Source organism: Pristis pectinata, chromosome 20 (genome assembly GCF_009764475.1).
Source record: "Pristis pectinata isolate sPriPec2 chromosome 20, sPriPec2.1.pri, whole genome shotgun sequence".
NCBI lineage: Eukaryota > Metazoa > Chordata > Chondrichthyes > Rhinopristiformes > Pristidae > Pristis > Pristis pectinata.
The window spans coordinates 17215898-17241052 of record NC_067424.1 but is presented as its reverse complement, the minus strand read 5'-3'; the positions used below and the strand labels follow the sequence as shown (position 1 = coordinate 17241052).

At 39.2% G+C, this 25155-nt stretch overlaps 1 protein-coding gene across 1 annotated transcript in view; it reads right to left on the bottom strand.

Moving 5' to 3' along the window:
* Positions 1-25155, bottom strand: part of LOC127580888 (LHFPL tetraspan subfamily member 5 protein-like) — a 93273-nt gene that overhangs the window by 17698 nt on the left and 50420 nt on the right. The window lies entirely within an intron of this gene.

The window sequence follows — 25155 nt, the reverse complement described above, 5'->3', positions numbered from 1 at the left end:
AAAATTCAATTAATTTGAACCACATATTCACAAAATGAAACTTGCTTCTTACTATTTGTTTCAGTGCTGGCATTAAGTGGTTGCACAGGACCATTTCAGTATAAGTGAACCTTTTACAAACAAGACATTCTTGCAATTTTCACTTCCAACAAAAGAAAGCAATGCTTAAGAAAAGTCATGAAGAACCAAACTGACAGAAGAAGGAGACTTCCCCTTTTTTGATCCTTATGTTGTTGCTCACTACTGCTGGAAGTACAGGCAATAATATTCTATCTCCAAGGGTTTTTCTAATGTCCTGTTAGAGTAAACAAGGACACATTTAGCAAGGCAATTGTTAAAAGTAGCAACGCAGGTCAACAAAGCCAAAAAACATGAAAAAGCAATGGGATTCATTTCAAAAAATAAAAAAAAACTGAAAAGCAGAGGAATCATATTGAAATTGATGCTGATTGAACATCTGCAATTATTTGTAAAGCCGCCTTCTTTGTCCAGGCCGGATCACTTTATTTATTCATTCATTGGCTTCACTGGCTACACCTCCATTCATTGTCCACTTTTGAGCATCTGGTGATGGGAATTCAGAATCAATCATATTGCTGTGGGTCTGAAGCTGCATGTAGGCCAGAACACATAAGGTAGGTCAGCAGATTTCCTATACAGAATGACATTAGTGAAATAGATGGTCACTGTTACTGATATTAGCTTTTAATTTCAGAATTAATTACTTGAATTTAAATTCCCCAGCTGCTGGAGTGGGATTTGAACATGTTTCCAGATAAATAGTCCAAATCACTGAGCACAAGAGTGCTTACTTTACCACTCTATTCCTAAGCAAAATTTGGTAGCGGTGTCTGAGAGGTATTTGTCCTCAAACTGTTCCTTTTGACTCCAGGTGAAGGGTCTCGACCTGAAACATTGACTGTCCATTTCCATAGATGCTGCCTGACCGTTGAGTTCTTCTAGCATTTTGTGTGTTGCTTCAGGCAGGGTTAAAGTTGAGTCATAATTTCCCTCAATTCCACATTTAGCATTCGATGTACTTCTGATTTGATTGCTCTAAAGATGAAAGGATCTGGCACCCTTTTCCCATTCAGTTGCCAAGCTAATTGAATATCCTTGGTAGTTGCCTCTACCTGATATTGCCAAGTTGTCCCAATATACTGCAATTGCAGATAATTAATTTAATAGCTTCATTTGAAAGCAAAATGCCAGGTAGTTAAATTGATTGCTTTTGCTAAATGTTCAGCAAAGCAATAGTCCAAATAGAGTGAGAGAATCATAGAACCATATAACACAGAAACAGGGTCCCTCAGCCCATCATATCCATGCTGGTCATCAAGTACCTCCCTACATTTATCAACACCTGCTCCATAGCCTTCTATACCTTCAAGTGTTCATCCAGATAGTTCTTTAACAGTGTGGGAGTCTCCACCTCACCCATCCCATTCAGCAGTGCGTTTCTCATTTCAGAGGAAAAAACCTTCCTCAGCAGATACCTCTAAACTTCCAACACCTTACATTAAACCCATGGCCTCTGTTTTTAGACACCTCTGCTATGGGAAAGGTTTACGATTGTCTGCCCTATCCATTTCCCTCATAATTTTCTTTACTTCATTAGGCTCCCCTCAGTCTCCTTTGCTCCTAGGAATACAAACCCAGTCTGTCCAGTTTAGATCTACAACAATAGAGTCATAGAGTACCACAGCACAGAAACAGGCCCTTCGGCCCATCTGGTCCATGCCAACCTGAACTTCTGCCTAGTCCCTCTACCTGCACCCGGACTATATCCCTCCAAACCCCTCCCATCCATGTACTTATCCAAACTTCTCTTAAGTGTTACAATTGAACCCGCGTCTACGACTTCCGCTGGCAGCTCGTTCCACACTCGCACCACCCTCTGTGAAGAAGTTCCACCTCAGATTCCCCTTAATTATTTCACCCCTCACCCTAAACCTATGAACTTTAGTTCTAGTCTCACCCAATCTGAGGGAAAAAGCCTGCAGGCATTCGCCCTATCTATACGCCTCATAATTTTGTATACCTTTATAAGATCTCCCCTCATTCTCCTGCGCTCCAGGGAATAAAGTCTATCCAACCTATTCAACATTTCCCTATACCTCAAGTCCTCAAGTCCCAGCAACATCCTTGTAAATTTTCCCTGCACTCTTTCAAGCTTATTGATATCTTTCCTGTAGGTAGGTGACCAGAACTGCACACAATACTCTAAATTCGGCCTCACCAACATCTTATCCAACATCCCAACTCCTGTACTCAGTGCCCTGATTTATGAAGGCTAAAGTGCCAAAAGCTCTCTTTACGACCCTGTCTACCTGTGATGCCACTTTTAAGGAACTATGGATCTGTATTCCCAGGTTATTTATTCTACCACACACCTCCGAGCCCTACCATTCACTGTGTAAGTCCTACCCTGGTTTGTCCTCCCAAAGTGCAACACCTCACACTTGTCTGCATTAAATTCCATCTGCCATTTTTCAGCCCATTTACCGAGCTGGTCAAGATCACGCTACAAGCTTTGACAGCCTTCCTTGCTGTCCTCTATGCCCCCAATCTTGATGTCATCTGCAAACCACGTTATCATCTAAATCATTCATATAGATGATAAACAACAATGGACCCAGCACTGATCCCTGTGGCTCACCACTAGACACAGGCCTCCAGTCAGAGAGACAACCATCTACTACCACTCTCTGGCTTCTCCCACGAAGCCAATGTTGAATCCAATTGACTACTTCATCCTGAATGCCAAATGACTTAACCTTCTGGAGCAGACTCCCATGTGGGACTTTGTCAAAGGCCTTGCTAAAGTCCACCGCCATTCCCTCATCGACCTTCTTGGTAACCTCCTCGAAAAACTCTATAAGATTGGTTAGATGCGACCTACCATGCACAAAGCCATGTTGACTCTCCCTAATGAGGTCCTGTCTATCCAAATACTTATATATCCTGTCCTTTAGAATGCCTTCCAATAATTTACCCACGACTGACATCAGGTTCACTGGCCTATAATTTCCTGGCTTACTTTTAGAACCTTTCTTGAGCAACGGAACAACATTAGCTCTCTTCCAGTCCTCCAGCACCTCAACCATAACTAAGGATGTTTTAAATATCTCTGCCAGGGCCCCTGCTATTTCTGTACTAGCCTCCCACAAGGTCCAAGGGAACACCTTGTCAGGCCCTGGGGATTTATCCACCTTAGTTTGCCTCAAGACAGCCAGTACCTCCTCTTCCATAATCCGGATACAGTCCATGACCTCACTACTCTTTAGCTTCAGTTCTGTAGTCTCTGTGTCTGTCTCCAGAGTAAATACGGATGCAAAAAATTCATTTAGGATCTCCCCCATCTTTTTCGACTCCATGCATAGATGATCACGCTGCTCTTCAAGAGGACCAATGCTGTCCTTTGCTACCCTTTTGCTCTTAATATTCTCTTTCACCCTGTTTGCCAGAGCAACCTCATGTCCTTTTTTGCCCTCCTGATTTCTCTCTTAAGTGTTCATAGAAATCATAGAACAGTACAGCACAATACAGGCCCTTCAGCCCACAATGTTGTGCCAACCTTTAGACCTTGCCTGAGACTATCTAACCCCTTCCTCCCACATATCCCTCTATTTTAAATTCCTCCATATGCTTATCCAGCAATCTGTTGAATTTGACCGATGTACCTGCCTCCACCACCACCCCAGGCAGTGCATTCCATGCACCAACCACTCTCCGGGTGAAAAACCTCTCTCTGATATCAACCAGTTGATTTCCTTCTTTGCTTGTAAGCTTAACATCCACAGCCACTCCACATGCTGCCCTGCCACTCTAGTTTGAACCTCCACAAGCAGCAGTAGCAAACCTTCCCACAAAGATATTGGTCCCCCTCCAGTTCAGGTGCAAACTGTCCCGTTTGGACAGGTCCCACCTGCCCTGGAAGAGAGCCCAATGATCCAAAAATTTGAAGCCCTCCCTGCAGCACCATCTCCTTAGCCACATGTTAAACTGGACTCTTTTCCTATTTCTTGCTTCACTAGCATGTGGCACAGGTAGGAATCCTGAGATCACCACCCTGGAGGTCCTGTCTTTTAACTTAGCACCTAACTCCCTGAACTCACTTTGCAGGACCTCGTCACCCTTCCTGCCAATGTCATTGGCACTGATGTGTACTTCTGGCTGCTCACTCTCCCCCTTAAGAATGCTGTGGACTCGATCTAAGATGTCTCTGACCCTGGTACCTGGGAGGTAACATACCATCCGGGGGTCTTGTTCTCATCCACAGAATCTCCTATCTATTTCCCTAACCAATGAATCCCCTATCACTACTGCAGTCTTCTTCCCCCCATTCCCTTCTGAGCCACAGAGCCAGACTCAGTGAAAGAGACCTGGCTGCTGCGGCTTTCCACCGGTAGGTTCCCTTCCCCCAACCCCACCCCCTCAACAGTATCCAAAACAATGTACTTGTTATTGAGGAGAACGGCCAATAAATAAAAATTCTTTTGGTCATGGAGAGCGTGTTCTTCTTCAGGCAAACCTTTGCCTTCCCTTCACTGATCATTGAAAGATTAGTGGCCGACACCCACTGATATCTAGCGTCCCTCTTGCAATTGGTGAACCCATACATCATCAAGCCACAATCTCAAATTCTCTGCTTCTCACACATCATGAAATATTTTTCTGCTGTAGACACACATGCTAATAACACTTTATTATCACCAAGAATTAGACCAACAGATTTATTCATTGCAGTAAATCGAAGTGGTTTAATGTTTTTTTCCACTCAGATTTGGATCTTAAAGATTCCTCCTGTATTCTTTGAGCTAATGTTACGCTTGGCATATACCCACTTTCTGTCTATTTATTTAACTGCCATGGGAGAAAAGTAATTAGTGATATTGAAGGAAAAGGCATTCAAATGTTCTCAGGCATGAGTGAAAGTAGTGTCTAATTGGGAATAGACACCAACCTAGTTTTCACAAGAGTAAAAGAGCATTTATTAACCTTTTCAGAAACAGCAGCTATGCTCCGAATGCCAGAAAATATTATGTGAAGCAATGAGGCAATTAAATCCTATTTCTCCAGCTAATGATATGACAGATATGAGACAATAAAGTGGAGATGAAGAGCCTTCAGAAAGAAGTCTTCCTGGCCCTGATTAATTTTAAACATTTCATGGCCATGTGAGTTATTTGATGAAACCACTGGATGTGTAATCAATTTATCTCTTGAGATCTATGACTTAGTTGCTTCAAGTGAAGAATTTCTTGTGGGGAAATCGCTAGCAGCATCATAAAATATATATAAAGCCGCTCCAGTTAAACTTTAATGGTAATGATAATTATAAACATAAATCTTGGTGCATTAGATTCATCAATGATATGGATGGAAACTGTAGGATGAGACTTATTAAGAGCCAAAATCCACATATTACTTACCGTTGCCTAATAAGTAATTAGAAATGTTCTAATTTTAATTCAACATTATTCTACGCTTATATATGTAATTAACATAGTATTTCTACTTGTGTCTTTAGTATTATTAGTAATTTTTCTACTTGTTTTATTTGACCTCTTACCAGAGATAAGACATAGAAGTAGAAGTAGGGCTAGACCATTCAACAAGAATATGGCTAATCTTTAGCCATTTGCCTGCACTAACCACAGATCACTTGATTCTTTAAATATCTAAAACTCCATCCATCTCTGCCTTGAATGTACTCAGCCCTTCATGGCCATCCTGGGTACAGCACTTCAGAGATCTGTAACCCTCTGGGTGAAGAAATGTCTTCCCATCACTGACCAGAATGGTTGATCCCCTATTTTGAGACTATGACACTTGATTTAAGACTCAGCCAATATTTTTTTTAACAGATGCTGACTTCTTTGGGTTCTTCATTCACTGTGCAACAATAGTTCTCCCCTACTTCTGGGAGGTTTTCCAAGTCTTCTTCTCTGAAGACAGACACTATTTGTTCATTTCCCAGATCTAAGATTATTCTTCTCTTCCACCTTTATCTCATTCTTTGACATGTGGGACTACCCCTTCTTTTTCATTTAGTCTATTTCTTCTAAACATTAAGTATCCTGGAATATTTAATTCCTAATCTTGGCCACTTTGCAACTACACCTCTGTAATGGCCATTACATTGTACCTATTTATTTTTCTTTGTGCTTTTAATCTACCTTTCTTGTTATGAATATTGTTATGGACAAGGTTACCATTGGTGAATGTCCCTTTAAGATAGAGCACAGTGTGTGTGTGTGTGTGTGTGTGTGTGTGTGTGTGTGTGTGTGTGTGTGTGTGTGTGTGTGTGTGTGTGTGTGTGTGTGTGTGTGTGTGTGTGTGTGGCGTGATGACGACAACAGAAGATAAGGACGTAATGATGTTGGTGGAGCAGACAGTCGGAATCAGTCAGAGGAGAAGAGAAAGAGAGAGAGACCCGCCTGCTAGTCTCTATCGATGGATGTAAAACAGTAACTGTGTCTGTCACTACAATCCACGTATGGATTTTTGGAATAATCCGGTGGAGTCCACTTTGTGGTTAACCTGTAGAGGGAAACAGATATTTGTGTGGACGGCCACATCTCGGATGCCTTTCGGGGTTGTAGATACTTTGCAACAAAGCAGTGGAGTTCACTTTGTTGTTGACTTGTGGGAGGAAACAGGTATCTGTGTGGACGGCCGCGATTCAAGTGCCTTTCGGGGTGGCAGATACTTCGGAAGAATCCGGTGGAGTAGTCACTGCTGAGTAGACACTGAGGTGTCGTATGAGTTCCAAAGTGGAACATTTGGATTTCGTAATTACTCTCTATTTTCTCTCTACGTTTTGTCTTCAGTCAACGGCGGTTGTTGAAGAAGCCTTTGCTCACATTTCACCTTATGGCTTGCTGAACTGAACTTTGAGAACTGTTCCTGGACTTGGAGTTTGGGAATTTGCCACACACACACTGCGGGTTTAGGTTTTGGGGTTAATGTTAAAGTTCTAATATTTTTGCTTCTAACATTCTAACATTTTTACTTTTATTTTTCTTATTATCATAAGTAGTTATTAATAAAATAGTTTTTAACACTTATATATGACTCAATGTGTTTCTTTTGTTGCTGGTTTGTAACAATATTGTGTACATTCAGATAAAGATTCTTCAGGATTTATTTTCTTTTTAACCAGCTTCCCTGCTCTGAGCTTAATTGAAGATACACTCCTAAGTTTGTATACTCTTTTCCTTCCTGACTAATTCTCACTTCTTATTTTGCTATACAGCCCTATTGTTTTATCCTTTCTCTTTAAGTTCCTAAATTTCCCCTCAACAGAACCGTCTTCTTCTGCAACCTTCCCCCAACTCTGCCACCCACTATTTGGTTTAAAATAAGATTATCCTCTCACAGTTGATTCCAAATCATACAATATAAATCATGATAAACTCAGAGGAACATCCAATCACAATACTACAGCTACAGAGCTCAGGTTATGTTCTAATGCAGTGTGCAAGTCTCAGCCACACGAGTTAGGAGAGAATGTAAGCAAGCTCCCTTAAATATAGCAAAGGCCACCCATATTGTCTACATGCACTGCATTTTCTCTGTAGCTGTTACTGTATTACTGTAGCTGTATTCTGCATTCTGTATTGTTTTACCTTGTACTACCTCAATGCACTGTGTGATGAACTGATCTGTATGAAAGGTACGGAAGACAAGTTTACACAGTACCTCAGTACATGTGACAATAATAAACCAATACCAATCTCTATCTCAACAGCACCCCACCACCATACATCGCCCTCCCATCATTCCCCTGAAGTCCAGATGCCAATCTCCTGCAAAGAGCCTGGCTACCCAGTCATAGCTCGACTGTATGCGTAGGGTCAGGGTGACTTTGAAAACATTTGTAGGTCCTTAGGTTCAGATCAGATTGGGTTGAGATGGGGCAAGGATCCGGTTCAGTGGCAAATTATTTCTTGGTCCTTGTTCACTGGTTGGATTTGGAATGGCTGTTGTCAGCTTGGGTTCAGGTTGGGTTTACCCTACAATCCATGAGGCCTCATTCTTTATTGCACCTCCCTTCCACCCCACTCCCCCACCCCACCCCCCCAATTCGATCAGGCCAACAGCTACTAACTATTTCCACTCCCCTGAGTCAGCTTCAGGATTAAAGATTGGACAGTATGCTTTCAATGAAGAAAGTGTGCAACGTCTGTTCAGTTTGGGCCTTGTGCTTCACTAATGTTTGTAGTGAATGGAGCCCAGTGACCTAAACGGTCTTAGATGTCTGACTGCAACCGTTATCCACTAGGATTTTTAACCTGTTTTCCTTCTTAGATTCTTGTTTAACCTGTATGTTTACTTTATGTGGCTCATGAACAAGTACATCAACATCCATCACATACTCACATAATTCTCCCAGACAGCAAGTGAGTGAATCCACACTGCACTGATCCCGAGTCAAGTACATCTTTTTCTAGATATAGTGAACAAAACTGCACACAGTACTACAAGTTCTGTGTTCTTTTAATTCTTCCTAACAAAGTACATAATCTTACATTTTCCCACCTTATTCCCTCCATTCTACCGTCTTCTTGCCCATGTCTCCAAGTCTATTTGTATCTTACTCAAATCCCACTTTCCCATCTATTGTTGTTTCATCAACAAACTTGGAGACATTGTGGTTTGCCTTTGTGTCTAAACTATTAATATGATTGTGAGGAGCTCAGAACCCAGTACTGACCCCTGTGGCACCCCAATGGCAACACTATGATTTTACCATTTTGTAAAAGGCATGTATTCCTCCTCTACACCTTACGTCCTTTAATGTGAACGCCTATCCCATGTTGTGTTGTGCTTTGACTAATATGGAAAATATCTTTAGTTTATAATGAAATCTCATATATACTTTCAATGTATATACTAATCAGTCTTGACAAAGTTTTAATTCACCAGGCTAAAATCCTTCCAAACACTTACTTAAAACTCCAGTGGGTAGACAGACCTTACAGTGATGAACAAGCTACTGCCATTTCTTTCTTGTGTTTAGATCATTGCAACAAATCTCTAGTTTTGTAACTATGTCTCACTATTTCCAATTTCCTTCATCCTATAACTTAGACCTTTCAGTCATTTGACACTCTGCTGGCATATCCATAGCTGCTTAATCTTTATTCTATGTGATCAATTTCTTTCTGCTGCTGTTTCTTGTCTGCTATTCCTACTGGGGAATATTTCCCTCAAGAGGATTTTTCATCAGTTTTTCTTTTAGAAAACTACAGCACAGAAAACAGGCCATTTGGCCCTTCCAGTCTGTGCTGAAACATTATCCTGCTAGTCCCATTTACCTGCCCCTAGCCCATACCCCTCCAGACCTCTCTCGTCCATGTATCTATCCAATTTACTCTTAAAAGTTAAGAGTGAGCCCGCATTTACCACATCAGATGGCAGCCCATTCCACACTCCCACCACTCTATGAGTGAAGAAGTTCCCTCTAATGTTCCCCCTAAACCTTTCCCCTTTCACCCTAAAGCCATGTCTTAGTAATAAGAATTACTAATGTGGTCCAAGAAATCTCTTTGCGATATTACCCAAATCAAATAATTTTACAGGTTTCTATCACTGAGATTCCATACAAAATGAGCTTTAATGTAGATGACTTTTGTTTAAATCACAAATTAAAAGTAAATAAATTAACTGCTCATCAATTTTCATTTATGTATATCAGTGCAGTTCTGATGAAAGTTTTCTCTCTCCACAGATACTGCCTGGCTTGCTGAGTATTTCCAGCATTTTCAGTTTCTTCAGATTTCTGGCATCTTGCCCATAGTTCTTCATATGTTAGATGGTGGAGCAAGGGTTAAGGTTGACAAACAAAAACTTTATCTGCAGTCACAGCCCTTACTGATCAAGACTGATGGTTAAGAAATCCATAGGAGGTAAATATTCCATCCTACATTGAAATGGTTTGCAGATGAATAAATCCATTTGGTTCATTAGCTTACTGATATAATTTCTGTGCAAGACCAGTCAATCTTTTACTCCAAAAGGAGATGTCAAAATAGCACTCAGTCAAGGCACAGGTTTCAGCAGAAAGAATTACATTCTGAGGATTTGTCATCATGGACTCCTGCTTTGGCCCATTTGGTTTTGCTGCATAAATGAAGGTTGTTGTATGGGGCCTAATTATGTTCTCAAGATGAAACACAGCACTTTAGAGCCAACTGAAGACTTTGAAGTGCTGTCACTCTTGTTAGGTAGATGCTCTAATTAGGTTTCAGTAAAGTCTTACAAAGAGCAAGGATAAGAACTGCACTGCACCATCCTAATTTATACACAGCTATGATTGATTTTGCAAGTTTAAAAAGGCATGCCTCTTAGGGCAGTCAACCTCATCTTAGGAGTTGAAATTCCTCACATTTTTTACCATTTTTTTAACCACTGCTGTGTCAAATTTTGAATTGCTTTATTAAAATAAGTGAAGCTGAAATTTGAAATTTTAATTAATAACTAGTAGGGTTAAAAATAGACGTAATAAGGGAGAGCAGCTAGTAGAGCTGTTGCCTGACAACTCTAGTGACCCAGGCTCAATCCTTGGTAAATTGGTTGGTCGGTAAATTGACCCTAGTGTGTGGATGAGAAGAAGAACCTGGGAAGGAGTTGACGCGAAAGTGGGGAGAATAAAATGGGTCAGGGTAGGATTAGTATAGAAATGGCTGGTTGATAGTTGGCACAGACTTGGTCAGCCAAAAGGCATGTTTCTGTGTTGTATCTCTTTATGACTTCATAACTCTATACTTTGAGCCCCATCACTGAAAGTATGGGATTAGAATTAAGCTTCAACAGGGGGGTGCATCAGCCAGCAGCAGATCACCCATCCACCGAAGACCTAATCTCCTTATAATCAAAGGAAAACCCCTTCAATTTGGAAACAGGTTTGAAATGGCATCACTCTTGATGATGAAACACATAATAAACTGGTAATTAATTATGCTTCATAAATAAATGAGCTTTTTTTTCACTGAAGTAAGACACCAATTGCAAAAGGAAAGAATTAGAACCATTAATCAAGGATCAGAGTGGTTTTATTTTTATTGCTGAAGAGCTTGAAACATTGTTGTCAAGAGACCACTTCGTGTGAGAAAAAATGTTTTTGAATCCTAATTAGTGAATTAGTTGGCAAAGGTATAGGCTCACCATTGACCTGATCCAAGATAGCTGATTGGCACTAGGAATGGTAATACTTGGCCTTATAGCCTTTGGGAGAGAAAGACATCCCAGTGTTTGTGTCCTTCATTTCTCTAGACAATAAGTGAGTAAAGAATTGGACTCAGCTGTGACGGCATGAATATTGCCTTTCAATATTCCCTATCCAGTGTCCATAAAGAATGGTCACTCTTTGGGAGAACTTCAACGGTCAACAGTTGGGGTTCAGCAGCAAGGTTAAATCTGTTAAAAATGAAAACTTAATTGTCCCACACACCAACCTTCAGGCTTAACTTGAATCTGTGTGGACGCGTAAGCCTAATGCCTCCAGAGAGAGGGGATATTATTTAAATTACACAATTTCTAGGCAAATCTCATCACTTTTTAAATTTAACAGCCTATGCAGAGGTTTCACAGGATTCTTAAAAATCATCATCAAAAGGAATGCTGGAAGATCATACAGAACCTATGGGGCTAATTAAAAACCATGAATGTAGGCATCAATAAATAGTCAGTGCTCTCTGCTGAATTGCTTTTTAACTTCCCAATGGAAAAGAATTCATTGAGGCCTTTGCTTTGAGAGGTTTACTTTTAGATTTTGAAGGCGTTGACACTGGAACTGTAAAGGTAGGTGGCACCAGACCTGCCTTAGTGGAGGAAAAACGGATTTGTTAGTATAAGAAGTAATGACTTGGTTTGGAAAACTTGCAGATGGCCAGGAAAAGGGAGAGGGTAGGGGATAGGAAAAAGAGATGGGAAGAGCAGAGGGGGCTGAACCTAATGAAGGAGGCACATCCACATATATAGACTGCAGACAGCAATATAACTTCCTTGATCTCTCAGAAAAGCGGTGGTCTCAGAAGCTGAACCAGGCTGGAAGAATGGCCACCTAGAAGAATGGCCGCTTCTGATGGCCATGCATTCCCAATGACTATGAAAGTAATTCACTGCATCCTTATTATCTAATGACTTACTATCTATACACCCATGTATTTCTGAGGTCGGGCCCAGATATTGCTTCAAATTCTGGGCGAACCAAAAGAACAGAAATGCATACCTGTACTTGCCAGGTCAGTCTGGAGTGTGGGCTGGATGTGTGGCTGGAGCTGGATTCCGGAGTGTGGGCTGGTTGTGCAGCTGGGGCTGGATTCTGGAGTGCGGGCTGTATGTGTGGCTGGAGCTGGATTCTGGAGAGTGGGCTGTATGTGTGGCTGGAGCTGGATTCTGGAGAGTGGGCTGTATGTGTGGCTGGGGCTGGATTCTGGAGTGTGGGCTGGTTGTGCAGCTGGGGCTGGATTCCGGAGCGTGGGCTGGATGTGGCTGGAGCTGGATTCTGGAGTGTGGGCTGGTTGTGCAGCTAGGACCGAGGTCCAGAGTGTGAGTCGGCGATGTGGCCCAAGCCAGGATCCGGTATGTGGGCTGGGTGTATGACCAGAGCCACGGTCTGGAATGCTTGTATTTAATTTTCTTTTGACAGGCTGAAATTTACTTACTCAGAGCTTGTTATATCCATGTGGGTGGGGAGGGGGGAAGGGGGGAAGGGGCGGTTGTCATTGCCAGTGGCCTTGGTGGTATCTGTGTTATTTTGTTATCCATGGGAACAGTGTGCCCCTGTCCCTCACCAATAACAACATCTTAGAGTAACCACCCTTAACATAATTGTTTCTAGGTTGTACTTGTGAGAGGATCTTGCAACTGGCTGCATAAAAGTGCTGAAGCCAAATGATGAATACTAATGATAACTATTATGTCATCTTGGCCCGTGATAACATTGGCCATTGGGCGCAGTTTCACAAGTTTGCTGGCTTCTCTTGTGGATGGCTTACCATCAGTTGAGAGCATGTGGAAATTCATCAATCCAACAGTATTCAGTTGCTTTCCAACCATCAGATAAGGGCTTGTCAAGGTTCTCTGAGACTTGGAATGCTGCTCTCATTGTGTGGCACACCTAGCTCCTTGTCCACTTTGAACCTGTCAGCAGGTTTAAGAGGTGACAAACAGCAAATGTCTTCAGATTTGGCTGATGACACCATGAGATTGTAAAAGCTGAATGTGATTTTTAATAGTTTTTAAACTATGTTCATATCTACTTAAAAACTATTAAAATTGAGGTAAATATTAAAAATAAACCAGAAGATTCAAACACATAAATAATTAAAAACTGAGAGAAATAATTTTAAAAGTGCAACTTACTTTCCCCTTTACATTTCCAGTTGAAATCAATGGGGTCTCATCTCCTGTGTGAGGTCTAGCTTAGCACGAAAGGTAATTTCACAGCATAAGTGCCAGGGAATCTCAGGAAGACTGGGCTTCACTACTGGCCTACATATGAAGTTCAGGGATGAAGTTCAGATGTACTACCATGGTTCCAACATGAAGCCACTGGAAATAGTTGACAAGATCTAGCTCAATATCATTATCCTGACAATGGCCTGAATTTTAATGTAATGATGTTCAAACTGTCAGTGTTTGGTATTATCACAACATGAAACTGACAGAAACATCATTGCAAATCCAGAAAATGCTACGATCTTCTCCAGGGTGATAGTCAGAAATTACACAATTGACAGGTTATACAATATTCCCAATGCAAATTACTTTTACACATGTTACACATTTTTGGACCATATGTAAATTAATTTTTAGGGCATAAAGCTGTAATTATTGGAAAGTAAATCCTTTAGCCCTGAAGCACTAACTTGGTGCATGTATATTGTACTTCCCTCAGATAAATAATTCAAAATATAACAAATTTAAATTATTTAAATAAATTTATGATATTTCAGCTTCTAACTTTGTCCAGTGTACATGTTTCAATCTATAATTCCAGTTTTGTAAGCTATTTAAGTTATTAGTTAAAAACTGTGCAATTTACTTCTTAGTTTGTTTGCTGTAGAAATCCTTCAATGCTCAGCCAGCTTGATGACATTCTTTGTAGCACACCAGGATCCTTCCAGGTCTGAAAACTGACACGGACTGATTTTGGAAAGAAGATGCCTGTACATTAGACTTTGCCAGATCTGGGTGGGTGGTTTTCTTCAGGAATAGCCTTGGCAACTGTCATTGCCCTGCCACTGACTTCAAAATTCAGGCTATTCCGATATTCTATTGGCATTAAGAATACATATTGTGTTTTGGAACTTCCTCTAAGAAGGAATGATTTAAGTTTATTTCAGAAGAGTATTTTTTTAAAGACTTCAAGGAATCAAGATGAGGACAGGGCAAGAAAGTGGAGCTTAGATAGAAGATTTTCCATGATCTTATTGAATGGGTGAACCATAGGGACAATATCGCCTGCTCCTATTTCCTATTTTTCATAAATGTTGCAAGACAATAAGTAATGATTTACTCCACTGCAATAACACTTTTTCATTCCCCCAGAGTGAAATATCTTGCTGAGAGCTGTGATAAGTAAAAATGACCAAAGTACAAGTCAGGACAAACTTTGAATGCAAAACAGCTAAGTTATATGAAATTCTATGGCATTGCAGATCATTGTGTATGCTTTCCTTTAACAATGCATACTTGAAAAAAATGTAACAAAATATCAGGCTATTGTTAAAGATGTCTTAATTATTTTGAAATTTTGGTCAAATTCTGTCTTCATGGAATAATATATTTCAATAGGCGATCTTTCTTCTCAAGCCAAAGTCATTCCAAATGTGTAATGTTTTCTTAATTTGAAATCTATTTGAATAATAATGATTTTGCAACCTCCAAGTTATGCAAGGTGGTGATGATGCACTGGAAATAAGTACTAAAAAATGAGATGCCAATGTCCATGGAAGATTGAAGGCGCAACTGCTTAAATCTGATATCCTTTTTTTTCCTGCCACTTTCCACGTGAGCTTGAATCTAATTTAGTTTGATGCAGGAACAAACTGGTTCATTTAGCATTTAAGGCATCGAACACTGTGTTCCATTTATTGTTAATCTAACTTTTATAATCTACCATTTTCTTGGCAATTACCCAAATTTAATGAAGCACTTAACATCATATTAGTATTTCTGTGATGAATTATTTTACTTCTTTTGAAATAATACAATGATCGTCACATGTGATCTCTAATATACTTTTCCTGGTTTTTCATAATTTTGCAAGTCCTCTATTTGACATAGAATTTCGCACCTGAGCTTAAACAGTTCGATTGCATTGACGTATTGCCATGAAAGGCTATGATACATTTGAGTTTTTGTGTTTATATTGTGAGCTACTTGTCCTGTTCTGGGAATGGAAAACAGATGGAAAAATAGGAAAAAAAAGGAAAAATGAATCACTGTAGATACCTTTGTGTTTATTGAGTTCCAAATTTAATTGAGCTTCACTGGGTAAACTGTGCTGGTTTGTGATATTTAGATGCCATTCCAAAACATAAACCATCAGACAATCAAAATGCTTAAGTAAAAAAACACTAGGATTCAGATGAATTAGGTTAACTGTCAATAAGACTCATTATATCGAGACAAGAGACGGCAGATGCCGGAATCTGCAGCAACAAACAATCTGCTGGAGGAACTCAGCGGGTTGAGCAACATCTGTGGGAGGAAAGGAATTGATGACGTTTCAGATCAAAACCCTGCAGGACTGAGAGTGGTGAGACACGATGGCCATTATAAAGAGAAGGGGAGTGGCGGACTGAGGAGGGGTGGACAGGCAGGTGGTGCCAGGCAGGGGAGGGGAGCAGGGGTGGAGTTGGGAGACAGTGGCAGGTGAATGACCCATTATGTCATTCACTAACCTCGGAGAATATCAATAATTGTAGTGCATATAACTGAAAGTGTATACTTGAAAACTGAACACAGCCTGTAATATGATTTTGATACATTGTTGTACTGGGCACTGCCCTTTGGTTGAGAGCTTTTGCCTTCAATAAAGAATGTTCTATTGACAGTTCTACCTCTGTTTATTTGCTGCAAGCAGCAACATAAATGAGCAGTTGCTCAACTAATTTTCAGTGAACACTGATATGAAAACAAAAAATGCTGGAAATACTCATAAAGGGGCATGCATTAAGGTGAGAGGGGGTAGATACAGCACAGACATGAGGGGTATGCTTTTTATTGAGAGAGTGGTGGATGGCTGGAATGCGTTGCCTGATAGGGTGGTGGAGGCAAATTCATTGGGGGCTTTTAAGAAGGGCTTGGATGGCCAAATGAATAAGCTGAAAATAGAGGGATATGGGCATTCTGCGGCTAAGAGGGAATAGCTGTGTTGGCACAACATTGTGGGCTGAAGGGCCTGTTCTGTGTTGTACTGTTCTATGTTCTATGTTATGTTCTATAAAGCGAAGAACCAAGTTAACTTTTCAGGCAGATGAACATTCATCAGAACTGGGAAAAGTTAACTATGTTTCTCTCTCCACGGATTCTGTATGATCTGCTGAGTATTTCCAGCATTTTCTGTTTCTATATATAGATTTTCCAGCACTTGTAGTATTTTGCTTATGGATCATTGAAATGTTCTTTGTCTTCTCCTTCATATTTTTCAACCTTGCTACAAGTTTTTGACTTACACTTACATTAATAAAATAATTAAAAATGCAATTGTTTGTAAATATCCTGAGCTGTCTCTTCAACCATTGTTATTTTATTGTCTCCTAACACTTTATAAACCTTCTTGTTTTAGAAAACTAAAGCCATTTGAGCCATTTCACCAATTTTGACACTGATATGGCACAACCACAGCTTCTGTTTGACATTATACTGTAGTCCTTCTTAAATGTAAAACCGTTTCCTTTATGTCAACTATTAGAAATGATTGAACTCTGCCAAAATTCTTAGTACCTTTGCACCACCTACCTCAACAGAAGCTTTAGAGGCAATTGTGTATTTAATATAAAAATGATATAACCTCTAACATATGAAGAATAATATGGCAATAACCAGCAGTGGCGAATCCTACATGAAAAGTAATCAGTCAAACTGCAATTAATTCTTCTACTAATTTGATACTTTTGGTTGCATTCACATTTTAGACTGATTCACTCACCACACATTCACCTAGAAATTGGAGACACAAAACATTCTGCAGATCCTGGGGTTTCTGCCCCAAACATTGACTGCTTATTTCCCACCATAGATGCTGCCTGACCTGCTGAGTTCCTCCAGCACTTTTTGTGTATTGCACCTAGAAAATTGGACCCTTTTGCACATGATTATTATGTGCAAATAACATATAAAATCTGTTTTACACGTATAGGTTACTCTCGTGTTCATTTCCAGGTGAATTTGTAACCATTGGGAAATTGGCCAAGGCACCTCCACACGTGGCTAATATTTGCCCGGGATCATTGCCAGCAGAAATTGGAGTTTTGGGGGATATGATCTTTGTCGTTAACTTTAAGTAGGAACTCATCACGTAGATGTCGGGAATGAAACAGCAATTAAAGGGTCTCACAGTCGAATGAATGTCTCATACACAGCATCTCCCTGCCTCACTGTCCAGTTTTATGTTAAGTAATTCACTGCAGGTCTCTGCACTGATTGCAGCCCTTTCTAGAAAATGACTTGTGATCGAACCTCGCAGAACTTGCGACCGCTCGCAGCAAGAGAGTTGATTGAGCTCGTTCATCACATGGGGAATGACTAGACACACCGGAGAGTGCCTGGACCACCCAACCCCTCCCCTCCATCGCTTTTCCCCTTATGGACTCCTTTCCTGCCATTGTACTTGGCTACAGGGGGAAGAGTCCTTTAAATACAGGCGCACAACCTTATGGTTTTCAAGGACACAGCAGCTGTGAGTCCCGTGTACAGGTTTCACTTTGGTTTGTGAATTGGTACGCGAAACACCAGAGTGCAACTCTTAAGGTATCTTTGCCCAATTTTGTGATTTTATTTTAAGGAGAATTCCAATTTCGAGGCAATTATGCTTTCTAGACAATGCAGTGAGTTATAGTAGAAAACGGGTAGATATTACACTGAGTACAGACTGCAATTCAATTTTCACATTAAGAGATAAGCATGTGTGATCTCAGTTCTGGAGATTAAACTGTAAACATAAATGCTTAAAACATTCGCTGGATTTTATGGTGGTCTTTAATAATGCAGTCATTCCCGAAAACCTATCAGAAATAATTCTGGTCACGGGTATTTCTGCACGCATTGGGAAAACCCTTCACGGTAAGGATCTTTTGAAAGAGATTGGACATCTAGACAAACCTCCCATTCTAGAAGAGTTTCAAAAACATTTCGGAAGTGAATTCCAATGTTATTAATCAGTTAAAAGATATGACATTAATTACATAATAGTAATCGCTTTAAGAGAGACTTGTATGGCCACATAGAACAGGATTCGTATTTTGTGTCGGGGCAGAAGGAAGTGGTCAAGAGTGGGGGTCCCTTCTTCCTGCGGATACATCACTTATCTCCTCCTCTTCGCCTCCAACCTCCAGCACAGTGTTGGTGCATGCTCTCGCCTATGATCACCTTTTGTTTGTTTCATAGCAATATTCTGAATAATCTCTACACCTCCAGAAGCCAAAGTGCAAATTCTCGTTAAGAGGTGCATGTTAACTTTAAACAGTGCAAGCTAACGGTTGTCTTGTTTTTTGGGCCCTCTACTGATTTGGAAGCCAAAGATCAGTATAGTTGGTGCTCACTGTAATAAGCAGGCAACAGGAATGTGGCATGCTACCCACCTTACTATGAACTGATAGAGAATTATCATCCATCACTATTGTCATGCTTGTGTTTGGGAATTATTCAATTTAGCTTGCTATATATTTTGAATACTGGTGTGTGCCTCTATGGATAGAGAGTTAACACTCTGTATTGAAAAGTGAAATGTCTGGTGCCTAGAGTGTGGCATATGGTTGCATCAAGCTCAAAATTATTTCCATTGAGTATAACAATAAACTTCAGAGGCAAGGTACAATATGCAGATATGATTATGCAGGGCTTTTAATGTTATCAACTGGGGATATTTTCTAGGCATGTAAATTGGTTTATTATTTGTCACGTGCTGAGATACAGTGAAAAACTTGACTTGCTGCACACTTTCTAGTAGCTTTATTGAATATGTATGTCTGTTACACAGTTAATTGATCAAAATGTTTGGATATTTATGAACAATGGCAAAATTAAAATATTAGCACAAATTTGTTTTAAATTAGCTAGAAATATGATTTTCACATGTCAACATGCCTCAGTGCCTTTACAATAAAAGTATCTTCTTGGGCACATTTTGTGCCACTAATATATGGTCTAAATGAAACATGAGATGCTCACAGGAAATATTCCAGTTGACTTCATGAATGTGCAATTATGTGAGATTTCATCCATTAAGCTTGATCCTTTTGAACATCTCCATGATAGGTTTCATTATTGACAATGATTATTAACTATGCTGTTGGTAGCAACCATGTAGCAATTAACTACAGCAAAATTATTGGCTCCGAACACTTTGAATTAGGTTGGGAATAGTCTGTCAACAGCAGTGTTTCAATATTGCCAATAAATTTATTTGAATGAAAGTCAATTGTTTCTTTTAAGTAATAAATAACTAAGTATATAAAAGAGCCCTTGTGCTTTCACTGCATGTAATTGGTAAGGTCAAAATGAACTGCTGCTCCACTGCAGTTGTCAAACAGCACCTGAATTCTATGGTGTTGTGTAGAACATATTATTGTAGCCCATTTAGACATGTAGAATTAAAAAAAATCAGCTTCACTATTGATTCTTATTCATGAAGATTTGAACAAGTATTATAATATCTTCATTAGCAGATCACTTAATTAACTCTGTTTTAAAATGGCAATAAAGGATGGGATTAGAAATGTTAGAGATCGTGTTCCAAGTACGTACAAATACTTTGCATTGATTGCCTTTGTCAATATTAATGTACAAAAAAATCATCACAATTTCTGAAATGGATTTTGCATAACCTATTTTACATTATGTCAAAGGTCTATTTAAAAAGCATAAATCATCCTGCTCACTTGTGTTTGTGAATACTGGTGGGTAATTTAAAATGTGTTATCACCAGGACACTAAAATAAACCCAGTATTGCAGCTCTGATAGGTCAATTGGTAAATACACTGCTAACGTGCAGTTGAGGAATTAACACTGAAATGAGACCAGGTGTTTTTCAGTGCCTTGATTTTGCTGATGGTGAAGGTGAAATTTGCAAGTAAACAACTGTTTCTACACTAGATTATTACAAGGAAACACTTGTCAGTATTCTCCTTCAGATTACTATCAAATGACGTTATTGGACTCTACTGTGACAACGTTGCAGGGCACAAGGCCTGGCATACGCTGTTGAAACTACAAAAAAAAAGCTAAATTTAGTCCTTGCATTTCATCATGCTGCCAGATTTGACTTTGGTATTCTACGTAAGTTGATGCAGACAAAAACATCAACTGCTGTTTGGAATGAATTGTATAGAATTCTTTTGGGTCATTGCCTGATATTTTACAGAACTCTAGCATCCAAATCTCCAACCTCTACTACTGAGGAAAAAAAAACATTATTGGTAAAGTTTCTGGTATGATAGGATATGGTGATATTCCTATACTTCTCTAAAGGCAGAGAGGATGAAATGGGTCTTAAGTGTTAACACAAGATGGATACCTTGTCACCACACATTACACCCCTCTTAATTTTCATTTCCTGACTGCTGGAGAAGATCTATTTCATTCCAAACTCCAACCATGTCATCTAGAGCCACTTGACTAGAAACAACCTTTCCAAAAGTTGTTTCTAATGGGTGTTTAGACAACTGATGGTATGAGGATATTGTAATTTGATTATTAGTTAATCTCAGCAATATAATCAGCATTGAGATTGTTTTCTCTTCTCTTTACCCACCCAGACAACAATAAAGAGGCAATAACTATTGTTTTTAGTTCAAGATATCACAGTTGTAACCCAGTCCAATTTCATAGCACAATTAACCACTTTTTTTTTCAATTGCAATTAACATGCTGTGTGAAATGAATCTGTTTCTTGTTATTTGGCAGTCAAACTTGTACTTCCTGTTTCAAAAGTAGGGAGTTCTTGTGTCAACAAGCACTTTGACTGCTAAGTTCAAACCTCATCTGCCAGGTACAGGATGTTTTTGGATGCCCATCTGCAAATGTTTGATTTGCTGCTTTATTGATTATCTTTTGCAGGCTTAAGCCACCTTCTCATGCATAATGTACTCTTATGCAGTATTGAGGAAATGCTGAATGAACTGATCAGTGTTCCCTCCCTTCTGCAACCTTAGTTGAGACATTCATTCAAAGTCGCATCCACCTCCTTCAATGATTCCAGTGAATATTTATGATTCTTCCCTCAAAGTCAATGAAGTACTACCATTCTTCCCTTAAACAACATCATCAAGCAAGAAAATTAAATTGTTATTCATCTTTTGGATGTTTATAAGATCTTGCCATGTAGAAAATTCCTGCCTTGTTTACCTAAACAAGGCAGGAATTGTCCCTACACTTGCAAACTAGACAATGGATTGCAATATATGAAGAGCCGAAGGTTGTGATTGGATGTTGTATTAATGGAAGTCTTTGATTTTGTTACTATACTGACAAAACATCACTAAGTATGTAGCCTTCTTCCAGTGGTTAATTTGTATAAATCCATGACTAATAAGAAAAATTAGTTACTGCTTTAAGCTTTCAGCACTTTTAGCTATCTTCAATTGATTCTATAAATCTCTTGACCAATGGTATAGAGCCTCTAAGTATGCTAAGTTAATTTAGATTAGTAGCAGCCAAAAATTCAAAAGCAATTTTATGCTATCCATCAACCAACATGCCAATTGCTGTAAGTAATCTCTGGTTTACTCGGTATGAATACAATGCTTCCAGACCTGGAGGCTCTGTCGGAAAGGTTATGTGTTTTCATTTGTATCGACTGCATTGTGATCACAGATGCTCTGTGCTTTCTGACAGCTGCCAGCATTCACTTATCAATCTTTATCTTTCCACCTTTTGAAGGTGAACTAATCCACATTACTGAAACCAGTCCAACTTTTGTGCAGGATCATTTTACTCTTGACTTAAGTAAAACATTAATTTTTATGGAGCATTCAAAGTAGAATTGATTTCTGTGTTATATTTTAGGGAAGGGGTTTAAAAAAAACCTCAGACTTAATCGATAGTAACTACTCTTCCAAGATTTATTTTTGGAAATCTTTCACTCTTTAGACCCTTTTCCATGGAGTGTATGGACCTTGGTGAGTAAGGTGGTGAGTTTATTTTCATTTTAAAATGTTGTTTATTTATTTATGTTACAATTCATTTTTATTAAGCTGGTAAGTTTAAACCTTTAGACTCCCATTTAATTGGGTTACCAGCTAGAAGTCAGGTGATACAAAGTTGATTATACCTGGGGAAACCAAATCAGTGGTGCCAGATAAGGGTAACTATGATGGAAGTAAATTCATTAGTTGAAATGAATAATTTCATGTTTCAAGATGGATATGGGAAAGCAGGTGACGTTACTTAATTACTTATTATGACACAGAAAGAGGCCATTTGGCCCATACCATCTTCCAGCAGAGCATATCCCATTAGTAACTTTCCTCCTCCCAGTTTCCTTGTGTATCTGCAACTTATTTACTCTTGTATGTCCATCAATTCCCTTTTATTACTTAGCTACATGAGGACAATTTTTACAGTAGCCAATTAAAATACCAGCATGCCTTGCAATGTGGGAAGAAACTGCAGCTCCCAGTGGAAACTCAGTCATAGGGAGAATAGGCAAACTCCAGAGAGAGAGAGAGCACTAGAGTTGTGAGGCAGCAGTATAACTCGTGTTGCAGTACTGAGAGTTGATGGATCCATGGCCATCACATCCGTAATGAGGATCTGTAGCTTGAGGAACATTGACCAGGAGCTGATGACCTGAGGAATGTGATGCTTAGGCCTAAAAATTATAATGTGCCTGAAAACTTGCTCCAGGCAACTGTACATGGGGAGCCCTTGCCAGCTTTGTATGATATTCCTGGGTATGGATATTCTATAGTGTATGAGACCCAATATGTTATATATGGTTAAAGTTTGGCATCACTCTACCTGCCACTTTTCTTCCTGCATATATGCAAACACACATGAAGTATGTAATTTCAGGAAGGATGCTACTAGCACACAAATTCCTTGCAACATTTAGTGAGGGCAAGCTGGCACATGGTAAAACTCAACTGTAGAGCCCAGAGAAACTAATATCTATAAAGAAATTTTTGGCCTTAATTCTTTACCTTTTATAAATGTTATATTGTTTTCTCTAGGCCTGCTGTTTATTTTTGCTTGACTATTTATTAACTAACTGAATCATGAGCATTATGGTATTAGTTTTATATTTTGTACATTTATCCAGACCCTTAACATAACTGTCCACAATAGTATTTGCAGGCTTTGCTTCTGCTCATAATGAGTATACTAAAACTGGACCTATGCAAATTTCTATAAATACAATGATGAGAGGCCACATTAAACTTAAAACTATTAATTCAAAGGACTATTACTGATGGTCTGATGGATTTAAGCCACTTTAAATTCCAATTAGTTCTGTACTTGCCTCGCTAGTTCCTGACCAGTTCGAGCAAAGGAGCAGCATTACAAGGATTGGCGGTAAAAATACTTTATTGGTTGCCATGTCAGCTTCATTTATTTGTTGGCAATCTTTCCTCTTAGTAGGAGGTTGTTGGATTAAGTTCCTACCCAGACAAATGCATTATGTATACTGGCACTAAGTGGAGTGCTGAGAAATACCACTTAATGGGCGCTGTCTTCTTCTGGTTTGGGTATATAAAGGGCAAAAATTTATGTAGGTCACTAGGTCCTGCTTTAAAGTACCTCAAACTGTTGATAGAGGTCAGTATGGAAATGATGGAGAGTTTGACCACATTTTTCAATCCTCTTTACTTTAGTAAATTATGCCATGACACTGGAATATAGCCAACACAGCTCCTTCATTCAAGAATATTTTTTGAAGAGGTAATTGCATGGTTATGTAATTGGAATGCCATAATTCTAATGAAAATGGATATTCATGAGATATTTAATAATCTCTCATGAGCCATATTATTAAAATTCAGTTGTAAGGCCTAAGAAAATATTTATGACAGTTCTTTTTTCAAAAAAAGTGTACTGGTTTGATAATTTATGTGAAGTAATTTTCTGCAGCATCTTAATCTCCTCTTCATACATCCCATCCAGGGGTTTAAAATATTAATACTAAACTGCACTAGGTTTAGTTTGCACCCTGATTAAGTGTAAAACAAGCACGTGCATGCATCTTTCATAAACCCATATTTAATAACCTGTTAGAGATGTGTATTAATAACATTTTTTTAAAAATCTGTAAAATTACATTTTGGCTGTCTGAAGCCAAAGTCAATTTGTGTACCCATAGCAATTAAATCCTTGCACAGTTATACAGTTTAGAAATTGCTACACCTTAAGTATCGTTTCTGTAGGGGGGGTGGGGGGGGGAAATTCTCAAATATTTAGTATGACTTCTAGTAATTGAGGTATTAGCTTGCAGCAATGTGTTGGTACATAACACTTTTTATACCAAGGCTAGTTCTACTCTACTTTAATGGAGGGCTGGGCTTACAGTATACTCTCTCAAGATGTTCAAATATAACGGCTTACTGATGCAAAATGAGTTTGCAAAAAAAAAAGTGACACAACTGAGTTAGGTTAAGGAAACTTGAATGATCATTTAAGAGTTTTAATTCTGTGTTGGGTTCAGAGCAGGATGGATGAGTAAATGAATCTTTTCCCACATGCAGGTAAACATCCTCTCTCTTCAGATCAATTTGAAGATTTTTTTTTCCCCACAGAACACTGAAAGGGATTCACTGATGTGAACACAAGTGCTTTGAACAAGAGAATAAATCTGTGAACTGCTTCTGAGACGTAGCATGTCTCATAAAAATTCATGGGCATATTAGCCAAGACAGCATTACTTAGTGCCCTTGCTGAATTGATGAATTAGTTGGTGATTAATATCATTGCCCAAT